The sequence below is a fragment of the Somniosus microcephalus genome, chromosome 10, assembly GCF_052327205.1.
Source record: "Somniosus microcephalus isolate GS21.2 chromosome 10, FLI_Smic_1.0, whole genome shotgun sequence".
Taxonomy (NCBI): Eukaryota; Metazoa; Chordata; class Chondrichthyes; order Squaliformes; family Somniosidae; genus Somniosus; species Somniosus microcephalus.
The window spans coordinates 234,515,147-234,528,546 of record NC_140996.1 but is presented as its reverse complement, the minus strand read 5'-3'; the positions used below and the strand labels follow the sequence as shown (position 1 = coordinate 234,528,546).

At 52.2% G+C, this 13,400-nt stretch overlaps 1 long non-coding RNA gene across 1 annotated transcript; it reads right to left on the bottom strand.

Annotated features, from left to right (window-relative positions):
* Positions 1-353: 353 nt before the first annotated feature.
* Positions 354-10,441, bottom strand: LOC147112184 (uncharacterized). Its single transcript, XR_015079865.1, has 3 exons — positions 10,298-10,441; positions 4,182-4,380; positions 354-843 (listed from the first exon to the last, which is right to left on the bottom strand). It is a non-coding gene; the product is annotated as an uncharacterized LOC147112184 (long non-coding RNA).
* Positions 10,442-13,400: the final 2,959 nt, after the last annotated feature.

Sequence of the window (13,400 nt, the reverse complement as noted above, 5' to 3'; positions counted from 1 at the left end):
ATTTACCGGGCTCCGGTACTGCTGTTTCAGTAGGTTGATAGCGGCCTCGTAAGTAGTAATGTCCTGGATGAGTGCGTATACTTTAGGGCTCGCTTGGGTGGTCAGAACTCTTAGTTTGGATCTCTGAGGGACGCCGGATTCTTCCAGGTAGGATTCGAAGCAGCACAGCCAGTGTTTGAAGTCGAGGGCTGCGTTTGTTGCTTGTGGGTTTAGATCCAGCTACGGTGGTTTGAGGGCTCGCAGCCAAGCCGGCTGCTGTGGCTGTTGTAGCTGGGCGTCTGGCTGGTCGTTTGGCTGCTCCGTTGACTGGTTGTTTGGCTGCTCAAGTGACGACATTTTAAAATTTAGTCAATAAAATTGATATACCTATCAATTCGTCCAATGAAAAGCGACGAGTTAAGAAAGTAACTATAGGTTTTTATTGACTAAATAACAGAGCCCACCCTCGTGGGTGATCGGATCCAAGAAGGAGGAATACCAGCCAGTCGACCACCTTTATACCCGGGCAGGTAGGTGGAGCCATGGGCGGAGTCGGCAGTGGTCAGCCCAGGTATAGCAGCGTGACAAGAGGCGACCTCGTACAGTGATACAACAATGTGAACAGTGATAACTATAGGGAAACGATCTAACAGTGATAACTATAGTGTAACGATAGTGAACGGTAAAAGTGGTTTACCACAGCTTTCTTCTCTCGTACATTACAAGGACCAGAAGTTCGACATTCTTCAGTGGAAAAGGAGGCACAGGCGATTATCGAAGCAGTCAGGTATTGGAGACATTATCTCGCTGGCCAACGTTTTACGCTCATTACTGACCAGCGATCCGTGGCCTTTATGTTCAACACTAAGCAGAGGCAAGATCAAAAATGATAAGATTTTAAGATGGCGAATAGAACTGTCAACATATGACTATGATATTCAGTACAGGCCTGGAGTATTTAATGAGCCATCGGATGCTTTGTCACGAGGAGTATGTGCTAGTCTAGGTATAGATAAACTTCAAAGTCTCCACGACGCACTCTGCCACCCTGGGGTTACCAGAATGAACCACTTCATTAAGTCCCACAATCTACCCTACTCTATTGAGGAGGTCCGGACAATGACTAGAACCTGTCGTGTTTGTGCTGAATGCAAACCCCGCTTCTATAAGCCATCCAAGCCAGCTCATCTTATTAAAGCAACTTGACCATTTGAACGTTTGAGTCTCGATTTTAAAGGTCCCCTTCCATCGAGCGACCGTAATGTCTATTTTCTTAATATTATAGACGAGTACTCTCGGTTCCCTTTTGTTATCCCCTGTCCGGATGTGACCAGTGCTGTTGTAATTAAATGCCTCTGCCAACTGTTTTCTTTGTTTGGCATGCCTAACTATATACATAGTGATAGGGGTTCTTCCTTTATGAGCGAAGAATTGCGACAGTTTTTGCTATCGAAAGGGATTGCAACAAGTAGAACTACCAGCTATAACCCTCATGGTAATGGGCAGGTCGAGAAAGAAAATGCGACAGTGTGGAAGGCTATCGTACGGTCTCTGAAGTCGCGAGGCCTGCCGACCTCTCGCTGGCAGGATGTCCTGCCAGACGTGCTGCATTCAATAAGGTCTCTTTTGTGTACAGCGACGAATGCCACCCCTCATGAAAGGATGTTTAGTTTTCCAAGAAAAGCTACTAATGGAGTAATGTTACCCACATGCTTGATGACCACGGGCCCTGTGTTGTTGCACAGACATGTGAGAGGCCACAAGACTGATCCACTGGTGGAGGAAGTACAACTCCTCCATGCTAATCCCCAGTATGCGTACATTCAATATCCAGATGGGCGAGAGGATACGGCCTCTATTAAAGATCTTGCACCTGCTGGAGCTCGAAAAGAGTTCGACTCTGAGAGTAGAGTTTTCAATCGTGGTATTGGACCTTCAGAGACACAAACCCTCAGTGTGGAAAATACTGATGATTCTGGGAATTCGAATGAACCGGAGTTAGTACTCCGGGAGGAGCCTCAGCAAGAGTTATATCATTCCCAGAGGATTATCAGACCTCCTGACAGACTGAATCTATAGCAGGGGGTGAATGTGATGAAATAACTCTGTGTTCTGGCATTTGTATTGTCTGTTGTTGTACTTGTTAATGTCTGGAATGTTCTACCGGTGTAACCATTAATGCTCCTCCCTAGCCCCGCCCCTCTTCTGGAATGTTCTACCAAGGGCTGGGTCGGTGATGAATGATGGTTGCCCGGTGTTAACTTCATGCCATGTTCTTACTTAATAAAAGCCTTTAGTTTTAAGCTTTAACCTCATGGATTCAGGCAGTTATTTGGCACATCAGCCCCCTGGTTCTAGACTCCCCAGCCAGAGGAAACATCCTCTCAGCATCTACCCTGTCAATCCCACTAAGAATTTTGTATGTTTCAATGAGATCACCTCTCATTCTTCTAAACTCTAGAGAATATAGGCCTAGTCTACTCAATCTCTCCTCATAGGACAATCCCCCCATCCCAGGAATCAGTCTGGTGAACCTTCGTTGCACTCCCTCTATGGCAAGTATATCCTTCCTTAGATAAGGTGACCAAACTGTGCCCAGTACTCCAGGTGTGGCCTCACCAAGGCCCTGTACAATTGTAGCAAGACTTCCTCACTCTTATACTCCAACCCCCTTGCAATAAAGGCCAACAGGCCATTTGTCTTCCTTATTGCTTGCTGTACCTGCATGTTAACGTTCTGTGATTCGTGTACAAGGACATCCAGGTCCCTCTGAACACCAACAGTTACTAGTGTCTCACCTTTTAAAATATATTCTGCTTTTGCATTCTTCCTACCAAAGTGGATAATTTTACACCTCCCCACCTTATTGCCCACTCACTTAACCTGTGTATATCCCGTTGCAGGCTCTTTGTGTTCTCCTCACAACTTACATTCCCACCCAGCTTTGTATCTTCAGCAAACTTGGATATATTACATTCGGTCCCTTCATCCAAATCATTGATGTAGATTGTGAATAGCCGAGGCCCAAGCACTGATCCTTGCGGTACCCCACTAGTTACAGCCTGCCAACCCGAAAATGACCCGTTTATTCCTACTCTCTGTTTTCTGTCCATTAACCAATCCTCAATCCATGCTAGTATATCACCCCCAATCCCATGAGCCCTAATTTTGTTTAATAACCTCTTGTGCGGCACCTTATTGAAAGCCTTCTGAAAATCCAAATACACCACATCCACTGGTTCCCCCTCATCTATCCTGCTAGTTACACCCTCAAAAAACGCTAATAGATTTGTCAAACATGATTTCCCTTTCATAAATCCGTGTTGACTCTGCCCAATCCTATTATGATTTTCTAAGTGCCCTGTTACCACTTCCTTAATAATATTCGAGCAATTTCCTGATGACTGATATCAGGCTAACTGGCCTGTAGTTCTCTGTTTTCTCTCTCCCTCCTTTCTTGAATAGCGGAGTTACATTTGCTCCCTTCTTTGAAATAGTGCCATGGGATCTTTCAGCTCCACCTGAGAGAGCAGATCTGACAAATGCCCGTCCCAAACTCGGGTTGACGTTGTTTACCCAGGTACCAGGTCACCAATGTTCCCTGTAATTTTGTTTGGGCTATGCGGCCCATTCAATAGTCCGTGCACGCGGATTTTTATTCAATTTAAAAGCTGGTTTGCCGGCTGCGCGGGACCCCTGGAGCTGCGCGGGACCCCTGGAGCTGCGCGGGACCCCTGGAGCAGCGCGGGGCCCCTGGAGCTGCGCGGGACCCCTGGAGCAGCGCGGGACCCCTGGAGCTGTGTGGGACCCCTGGAGCAGCGCGGGACCCCTGGAGCTGCGCGGGACCCCTGGAGCTGCGCGGGACCCCTGGAGCTGTGCGGGGCCGAGCAGCTTAAAGGGAACGTTATAGATCACCCGGCTCCTCAGGAGTTTGATAGCGGGCTGATACCCCTTTCCTGTCCTCTCCCTGGGGAGAAACTGAGGGGACTTTATTGGAAACTGATGGCTTCCGTGAATACAAATTCAGGGCCGCAGTGGTTATGGGCTGGTTGCCAGGACTCGGTATTCAAGGGCTGTGTTCTGTGCGCTGGGTTCTGAAAACACTTTGCGTTACAGTTCCCCATGTGCCTGTTCTGCCACGGTTAATAATAAATGTTTTATAGTAAGGACTGTTCCTGTCAAAGCTCATTAATGACACTCACTGATTGTACTGTGGAATCCTCGGTGTGAAATCACAACAAGGGTGAAATCCTTTTACACTTCACTTAGTGCAAAGTAACATCAGTTCAGTGCCTGTGCTGCCGTCTCCCACTCTGACACCTTCCGAGCCAGATCCCCTCGAAACTGTGCAAGACTCAGAACTCCCTTGCTCTTCTACGAAGAGTGCCGTATTACATCAACCTGAGAAGACAAACGGGGCCTCAGCTTAACATCTCCGACAGTGCAGCGCTCCCTCAGTACTGCCCTCCGACAGTGCGGCGCTCCCTCAGTACTGCCCCTCCGACAGTGCAGCACTCCCTCAGTACTGCCCTCCGACAGTGCGGCGCTCCCTCAGTACTGCCCCTCCGACAGTGCGGCGCTCCCTCAGTACTGCCCCCCCGACAGTGCGGCGCTCCCTCAGTACTGCCCCCCCGACAGTGCGGCGCTCCCTCAGTACTGCCCCTCCGACAGTGCGGCGCTCCCTCAGTACTGCCCCTCCGACAGTGCGGCGCTCCCTCAGTACTGCCCCTCCGACAGTGCAGCACTCCCTCAGTACTGCCCTCCGACAGTGCGGCGCTCCCTCAGTACTGCCCCTCCGACAGTGCGGCGCTCCCTCAGTACTGCCCCCCCGACAGTGCGGCGCTCCCTCAGTACTGCCCCTCCGACAGTGCGGCGCTCCCTCAGTACTGCCCCTCCGACAGTGCGGCGCTCCCTCAGTACTGCCCCCCCGACAGTGCGGCGCTCCCTCAGTACTGCCCCTCCGACAGTGCGGCGCTCCCTCAGTACTGCCCTCCGACAGTGCGGCGCTCCCTCAGTACTGCCCCTCCGACAGTGCGGCGCTCCCTCAGTACTGCCCCTCCGACAGTGCAGCGCTCCCCTGGACTCACACTCCGGACAAGAATCAGTGTCGGTGGAGCCGGGCCCCCAGAGTGGTGTAAACATCTTCAGGAGAGGAAGATGTAAAAAAAGTAAGTAATGAGATAAATTTGCAAACATTTGAATATCTGCCATTTATAATGTCGAGGTCTTAATACACGTCAGCAGAACTCATTCTCGTGCAAATTAGATTTTTATAAAAAGCAGAATTTAGTACTTCGTGAGCCTTCGTCTCCCCGTTCAACAGCATTGCGATTTGCAAGTGAATGAATTAGGCGGAAAGCAAAACCAATTTCTAATCTTCAGATCACACAGCAAGACAGACGAGCATCTCGGTCCAGCTGGGAGCAGGTCTGTGGAGCATTGCAGGGCTGCACTGTCTCACTCTTCACTGACTGTCCTCTTCATTCTCTCCCTCTCGCTCAAATCTCTCTCTTCTCTGCCATTTCTCTCTCACTCTGATACTTCAAGTGTTTTCTTCTTTCCGTATCTCTTACGCCATCTCTTTCTCTCCCTCTGTCCCTTTCTCTCTGTCCCATTATCTTTCCTTTCATTCTCTCTCTTTCCCGGCCTCCCACATTCCACCCTCCGTAAACTTGAGCTCATCCGAAACTCGGCTGCCCCGTCTCCTAACTCACACCCAGTCCTGTTCACCCATCACCCCCTGTGCTCACTGCCCCGTCTCCTAACTCACACCCAGTCCCGTTCACCCTTCACCCCCTGTGCTCACTGCCCCGTGTCCTAACTCACACCCAGTCCCGTTCACCCATCACCCACTGTGCTCACTGCCCCGTGTCCTAACTTGCACCCAGTCCCGTTCACCCATCACCCGCTGTGCTCCCTGCCCTGTGTCCTAACTCACACCCAGTCCCGTTCACCCATCACCCCCTGTGCTCCACTGCCCCGTGTCCTAACTCACACCCAGTCCCGTTCACCCATCACCCCCTGTGCTCACTGCCCTGTGTCCTAACTCACACCCAGTCCCGTTCACCCATCACCCCCTGTGCTCACTGCCCCGTGTCCTAACCCACACCCAGTCCCGTTCACCCATCACCCGCTGTGCTCACTGCCCTGTGTCCTAACTCACACCCAGTCCCGTTCACCCATCACCCCCTGTGCTCACTGCCCCGTGTCCTAACTCACACCCAGTCCCGTTCACCCACCACCCCTGTGCTCGCTGCCCCGTGTCCTAACTCGCACCCAGTCCCGTTCACTCATCACCCCCTGTGCTCACTGCCCCGTGTCCTAACTCACACCCAGTCCCGTTCACCCACCACCCCTGTGCTCGCTGACCTACACCGGCTCCCGGTCCGGCAACACCTAGATTAAAAAAATTCTCATACTTGTTTTCAAATCCCTCCGTGGCCTCGCCCCCCTCCCTATCTCTGTAACCTCCTCCAGCCCCACAACCCCCCGAGATCTCCGCGCTCCTCCAATTCCTGCCTCTTGAGCATCCCCGATTTTAATCGCTCCGCCATTGGCGGCCGTGCCTTCAGCTGCCTGGGCCCTAAGCTCTGGAATTCCCTCCCTAAACCTCTCCGCCTCTCTCTCCTCCTTTAAGATGCTCCTTAAAACCGACCTCTTTGACCGAGCTTTTGATCACCTGTCCTAATATCTCATGTGGCTCGGTGTCAAATTTTAAGAACATAAGAAATAGGAGCAGGAGTTGGCCATTCGGCCCCTCGAGCCTGCTCCGCCAGTCAATAAGATCACGGCTGATCTTCGCCCTCAACTCCACTTTCCTGCCCGATCTCCGTATCCCTCGATTCCCCTGGAGTCCAAAAATCTATTGATCTCAGTCTTGAATATACTCAACGACTGAGCCTCCACAGCCCTCTGGGGCAGAGAATTCCAAAGATTCACCGCCCTCTGAGTGAAGAAATTCCTCCTCATCTCAGTCCTAAATGGCCGACCCCTTATCCTGAGACTTGCCCCCTGGTTCTAGACTCTCCAGCCAGGGGGAAACAACCTCTCAGCATCGACCCTGTCAATCCCCCTCAGAATCTTGTATGTTTCAATGCGATCACCTCTCATTCTTCTAAACTCCAGAGAGTATCGGCCCATTCTACAAATTTTGTTTGATAATCGTTCTTGTGCAGCGCCTTGGGATGTTTACTACATTAAAGGCGCTATATAAATAAATACAAGTTGTTGTTGTTGTTGGTGATGGTGATCCCACTCTGATGAAACGGCAACATGGGATCCAATGGGGTGCGTGATTTGGAGGTGATGGTGTTCCCAGGACGTGGCTACTCCTGCTGCTCTTGGCCTGCAGGGTTCTAAAGGAACATTGGCCCCTGGATCCCTGGCAGCAGCATGCGGACTGAACGACCCATCAGCGGGGAGTGGCTGCTTTCGAATTGAGGGTGGCGCTGAGACCTAAGAAGAACTACTCCCATTTCTATAGCGCCTTTCACGACCACCTCGCGATGTCCCAAAGCGCTTTACAGCCAATGAAGTACTTTTTTGAAGTGTAGTCACTGTTGTAACGTGGCAGCCTATTTGGACACAGCAAGATCCCACAAACAGCAATGTGATCATGACCAGATAATCTATTTTAGTGATGTTGGTTGAGGGATAAATATTGGCCCCAGGACACCGGGGAGAAATCCCCTGCTCTTCTTCGAAACAAAGGCCGTGGGATCTTTTACATCCACCCGAGAGGGCAGACGGGGCCTCGGTTTAACGTCTCATCTGAAAGTCGACACCTCCGACAGTGCAGCTCTCCCTCAGTACTGCCCCTCCGACAGTGCGACGCTCCCTCAGTACTGCCCCTCCGACAGTGCAGCTCTCCCTCAGTACCACCCCTCCAACAGTGCAGCGCTCCCTCAGTATTGCCCCTCCGACAGTGCGACGCTCCCTCAGTACTGCCCCTCCGACAGTGCGGCGCTCCCTCAGTACTGCCCCTCCGACAGTGCAGCTCTCCCTCAGTACCACCCCTCCAATAGTGCAGCGCTCCCTCAGTATTGCCCCTCCGACAGTGCAGCTCTCCCTCAGTACCACCCCTCCAACAGTGCGGCGCTCCCTCAGTACTGCCCCTCCGACAGTGCAGCGCTCCCTCAGTACTGCCCCTCCGACAGTGCAGCTCTCCCTCAGTACCAACCCTCCAACAGTGCGGCGCTCCCTCAGTACTGCCCCTCCGACAGTGCAGCGCTCCCTCAGTACTGCCCCTCCGACAGTGCAGCGCTCCCTCAGTACTGCCCCTCCAACAGTGCGACGCTCCCTCAGTACTGCCCCTCCGACAGTGCAGCGCTCCCTCAGTACTGCCCCTCCGACAGTGCAGCGCTCCCTCAGTACTGCCCCTCCGACAGTGCGGCGCTCCCTCAGTACTGCCCCTCCGACAGTGCAGCGCTCCCTCAGTACTGCCCCTCCGACAGTGCGGCGCTCCCTCAGTACTGCCCCTCCGACAGTGCGGCGCTCCCTCAGTACTGCCCCTCCGACAGTGCGGCGCTCCCTCAATACTGCCCCTCCGACAGTGCGGTGCTCCCTCAGTACTGCCCCTCCGACAGTGCAGCGCTCCCTCAGTACTGCCCCTCCGACAGTGTAGTGCTCCCTCAGCACTGCCCTGGGAGCATCAGCCTAGTTTATGGGGTTTAAGTCTCTGGAGTGGGGCTTGAACCTATGGTCTTCTGACTCAGAGGCGAGAGTGCTGCCCACTGAGCCACGGCCGACACAATCTAATCTAATCATGTTAACAGCCAGGCTTGCTTCAGCTCCACGCTTCCGGCAGGGCCCTGTGTTGTTTATAAAGTAATTGGGTCGTGAAAGATTAATGGGGATAATCGTCCCTGTGAACACAAGTAGCTGCGGAGGACCCAGAGGTTTAATTAGGATGTAACTTAGGCTGGTACGTGTAAGTAGGATTATCCATCGTCTCAAGGCCCAGTGTTAAGAGGAAATATATCCTTCCGCGTAGGCTATCAGTTACTGCTTGGATCTATTTAATTCATTCTCAGGATGTGGACCAGCATTTATTGCCCATCCCTAGTTGCCCTTGAGAAGGTGGTGGTGAGCCGCCTTCTTGAACCGCTGCAGTCCGTGTGGTGAAGGTGCTCCCACAGTGCTGTTAGGGAGGGAGTTCCAGGATTTTGACCCAGCGACGATGAAGGAACGGCCAATATACTTCCAAGTCAGGATGGTGTGTGACTTGGAGGGGAACTTGGAGGTGGTGGTGTTCCCATGCGCCTGCTGCCCTTGTCCTTCTAGGTGGAAGAGGTCGCGGGTTTGGGAGGTGCTGCCGAAGAAGCCTTGGCGAGTTGCTGCAGTGCATCTTGTAGATGGTACACACTGCAGCCACGGTGCGCCGGTGGTGGAGGGAGTGAATGTTTAAGGTGGTGGATGGGGTGCCGATCAAGCGGGCTGCTTTATCCTGGATGGTGTCGAGCTTCTTGAGTGTTGTTGGAGCTGCACTCATCCAGGCAAGTGGAGAGTATTCCATCACACTCCTGACTTGTGCCTTGTAGATGGTGGAAAGGCTTTAGGGAGCAGATCGAAAGTACACAGCCTAGGCAAGAATTTTAATAAATATCCCTCTATAAGATTAGCTGTCAGACCCTTCCTTCCGAGGCTGAAAGTTTCTGCCGTCTTTTCCCATAACTCAGACCCCGGACACTCGGGTCAGTCTCACACTCCTCTCCACACTGCATCCAGCGATCTCTCTCCCTCCATCTCCTCTCCCGCCTACTCGCTCCCTCTCCCCCTTTTCCCTACTCTCTCCCTCTCCCCCTCTTTTCCCTACTCGCTCCTTCTACCCTCCCTCTCTTGCCCCCTGTTCTCTGCCCTGCCTTTCTCCCTGCTTCCTTTCTCTCTCTCCTCTCCCATCTCTACCCCTTCCACCTCTCTCTCCATCTCTTTTCCCCTCTCCTTGCCCCCCTCTCTCCTCCCATTCTCCACCTCCTTCTCCTCTCCCCCCCCTTTGTCTCTCTCTGTCCCTCTCTCCCCCCTTTGCTTCCCTCACTCCTCCATTGCTGGTCCCTGGTGAGAGTCCTGTGGGAGGGAATGATTGCGGTTCCTGGATCCCTGGAGCGGTGATTGGGATTGGGGGGTAAGCTCTGGGTCCTGCCGTGCGAGAGGTTTTATTTTCTCACGGAAGCACAGCTGGGACCCAAACACCGCGGCTGCTGTCTGAGGAGAGATATTGGGATTTCATTATCTGGGGCCGGGGCTGGCCGGGGCCATGAATGTTTTAGAGCTTCTTCCAGCCTTGCTTCACATCGCTGGGAGCTCGGTGTGTGTAACTCACCCTGTTAATTATGGAGACTCTGTCAGTCTCCCGATCATTAATTAAAGGTGGAATCCACATCATGAAAGAATAATTCGGCTGTTTCTTCTGCCCGGTGCGGCTCTGAGGCCCAAATGAGCAGGAGGATCCCACCAGTCGCTGCCCTTTGACCCTGCTCCCGGTTGCTATAGTGACCCCCACGGGGTCGAGGGTCAGGGGTCAGAGGCCCTGCTGGTCTCACCTTTGCCCCCAGTGCTGAGGTGGATTCTCTTCAATAATTCACCATGAAGAATGGGAACGGTGGCTGGGCCAGAAATCCAGAGGCCTGGACTCAAGATCCGGAGACGTGAGTTCATAATCACACCAGGGCAGCTGGGGAATTTAAATTCAGTTAATTAAATAAATTTGGAATAAAAAACTAGTGTCAGTAATGGTGACCATGAAACTACCGGATTGTCGTAAAAACCCACCCGGTTCACTAATGTCCTTTAGGGAAGGAAATCTGCTGTCCTTACCCGGTCTGGCCTATATGTGACTCCAGACCCCCAGCAATGTGGTTGACTCTTAACTGCCCTCTGAAATGGCCCAGCGAGTCACTCAGTTGTAACAAGTGTCCTCGGCCCAACTATCTTCAGCTGCTTCATCAATGACCTTCTCTCCAACATAAGGTCAGAAATGGGGATGTTCGCTGATGACTGCAGTGTTCAGCGCCATTCACAACTCCTCAGATAATGAAGCAGTCCATGCCTGCATGCAACAAGACCTGGATGACGTTCAGGCTTGTGCTGATAAGTGGCAGGTAACATTTGCGCCACAGAAGTGCCAGGCAATGACTATCTCCAACAAGCGAGAGTCTAACCACCTCCCCTCGACATTCAATGGTATTGCCATCGCTGAATCCCCCACCATCAACATCCTGGGGGGTCACCATTGACCAGAAACTTAACTGGACCAGCCACATAAATACTGTGGCAACAAGAGCAGGTCAGAGGCTGGGTATTCTGTGGCAAGTGTCTCACCTCCTGACTCCCCAAAGCCTTTCCACCATCTACAAGGCACAAGTAAGGAGTGTGATGGAATACTCTCCACTTTCCTGGATGAGTGCAGCTCCAACAACACTCAAGAAGCTCGACACCATCCAGTAAAACGCAGCCCGCATGATTGACTCCCCATCCACCACCTTAAACATTCACTCCCTCCACCACCGGCGTACCGTGGCTGCAGTGTGTACCATCTACAAGATGCACTGCAGCAACTCGCCAAGGTTTCTTCGGCAGCACCTCCCAAACCCGCGACCTCTTCCACCTAGAAGGACAAGGGCAGCAGGCGCATGGGAACACCACCACCTCCAAGTTCCCCTCCAAGTCACACACCATCCTGACTTGGAAATATATCGGCCGTTCCTTCATCGTCGCTGGGTCAAAATCCTGGAACTCCCTCCCTAACAGCACTGTGGGAGCACCTTCACCACACGGACTGCAGCGGTTCAAGAAGGCAGCTCACCACCACCTTCTCAAGGGCAACTAGGGATGGGCAATAAATGCCGGCATTGCCAGCGACGCCCACATCCCATAAACGAATAAAAAAAAACGTGTGGCCAATCGTGAGCGTGAGTCTGTTCACTGCTTCAAACATTGTTTTTGGAATGGAATCTAATTTGCATAACTTATACGCAGGGGACCCGGATAAATAAACTCGCCACTCTGTAAAAACAGAGACAGAGACACAAACAGAGAGAGAGACACAGACCCACAGACAGAGACACAGACCCACAGAGACACAGACCCACAGACAGTGACACAGACCGAGACAGAGACCCACAGAGACACAGACAGACAGAGACACAGACCCACAGACAGAGACAGAGACCCACAGAGACACAGACAGACAGAGACACAGACCGAGACAGAGACCCACAGAGACACAGACCCACAGAGACACAGACCGAGACAGAGACCCACAGACAGAGACACAGACTGAGACAGAGACAGACAGAGACACAGACAGACAGAGACACAGAGCGACAGATAAACGGAGACACAGACAGAGACACAGACCCACAGACAGAGACAGAGACCCACAAAGACACAGACACACGCACATGGGAGAGATACACACAGACACGCAAGCATGCAGACACGCATATGTGCACACACAGACACACGCACACACAGTAACGCACATGCACAGACAGACACACAGGGAGATACACATGAGCACACACACACTGTTACAATACTCACACTCACACTCGCGTGTGTGTTGGAGCCCCGATTACACTATTCTCCCACTACAGTGAGTAGCAAACACTCAGACACTGTGTATCGGAGACTTTATTAGACGTACGGTACAGGCTGAACACTGGGAGATTAATGCAGTGGGGCCCAGCGCTGAATTATATGAAAGACTCAGTCAGTATCCCTCAACATCGAACATGGGGCCTCACCTCCGGAGACTCAGTGACCGACCTCCTCACCACATATCTTGGTGATACTTGCACTCTTTCTCTCGTTACTCTTTCTTGTTTTATGACTCTTGTGGTGTGGGGGTGGGACGGGAGAGTGAAGAAATGGCAGGGTATGGGGTGTTGCTACTCTCCAATGTTTCAATGGTCCTCTCCCGCTATCCCATCAAGCCCTAGAGCGCGAGCCACGACAGTTTGCCGCTACGCCGTGTTTCCGCGCAAGGTTGATTACAAGATTCCGCACAAGAGACTATTCACAAAGATTACAGTGCAGAGAGTTGGAGGTAACTGGTTGGGAGACAGGAGACAGAGAGTAGGGATAAACGGAACACTCTCCGGTTGGCAGTGATGTGTTCTGGAGCCTCGGCTTTTCGCCATATTTATCAATGACCTGGATGAAGGAATAAAGAGTTGTAGATCCAAGTTTGCAGATGGCACTAAATTAGGAGGCAAAGTAAGTTGTGTGGATGGGAGCAGGAAATTACAAAGGGACATAGAGAGGCTGAGTCAGGGGGAAAATACTGTGGCAGATGGAGTTCAGTGTGGGGAAGTGTGAGGTCATCCACATCGGACCTCAGAAAGATCGATCAGAGTATTTTCTAAATGGTGAGAAGCTGGGAACTGTGGAGGAGTAGAGAGATTGAGGGGTCCATGTTCAGA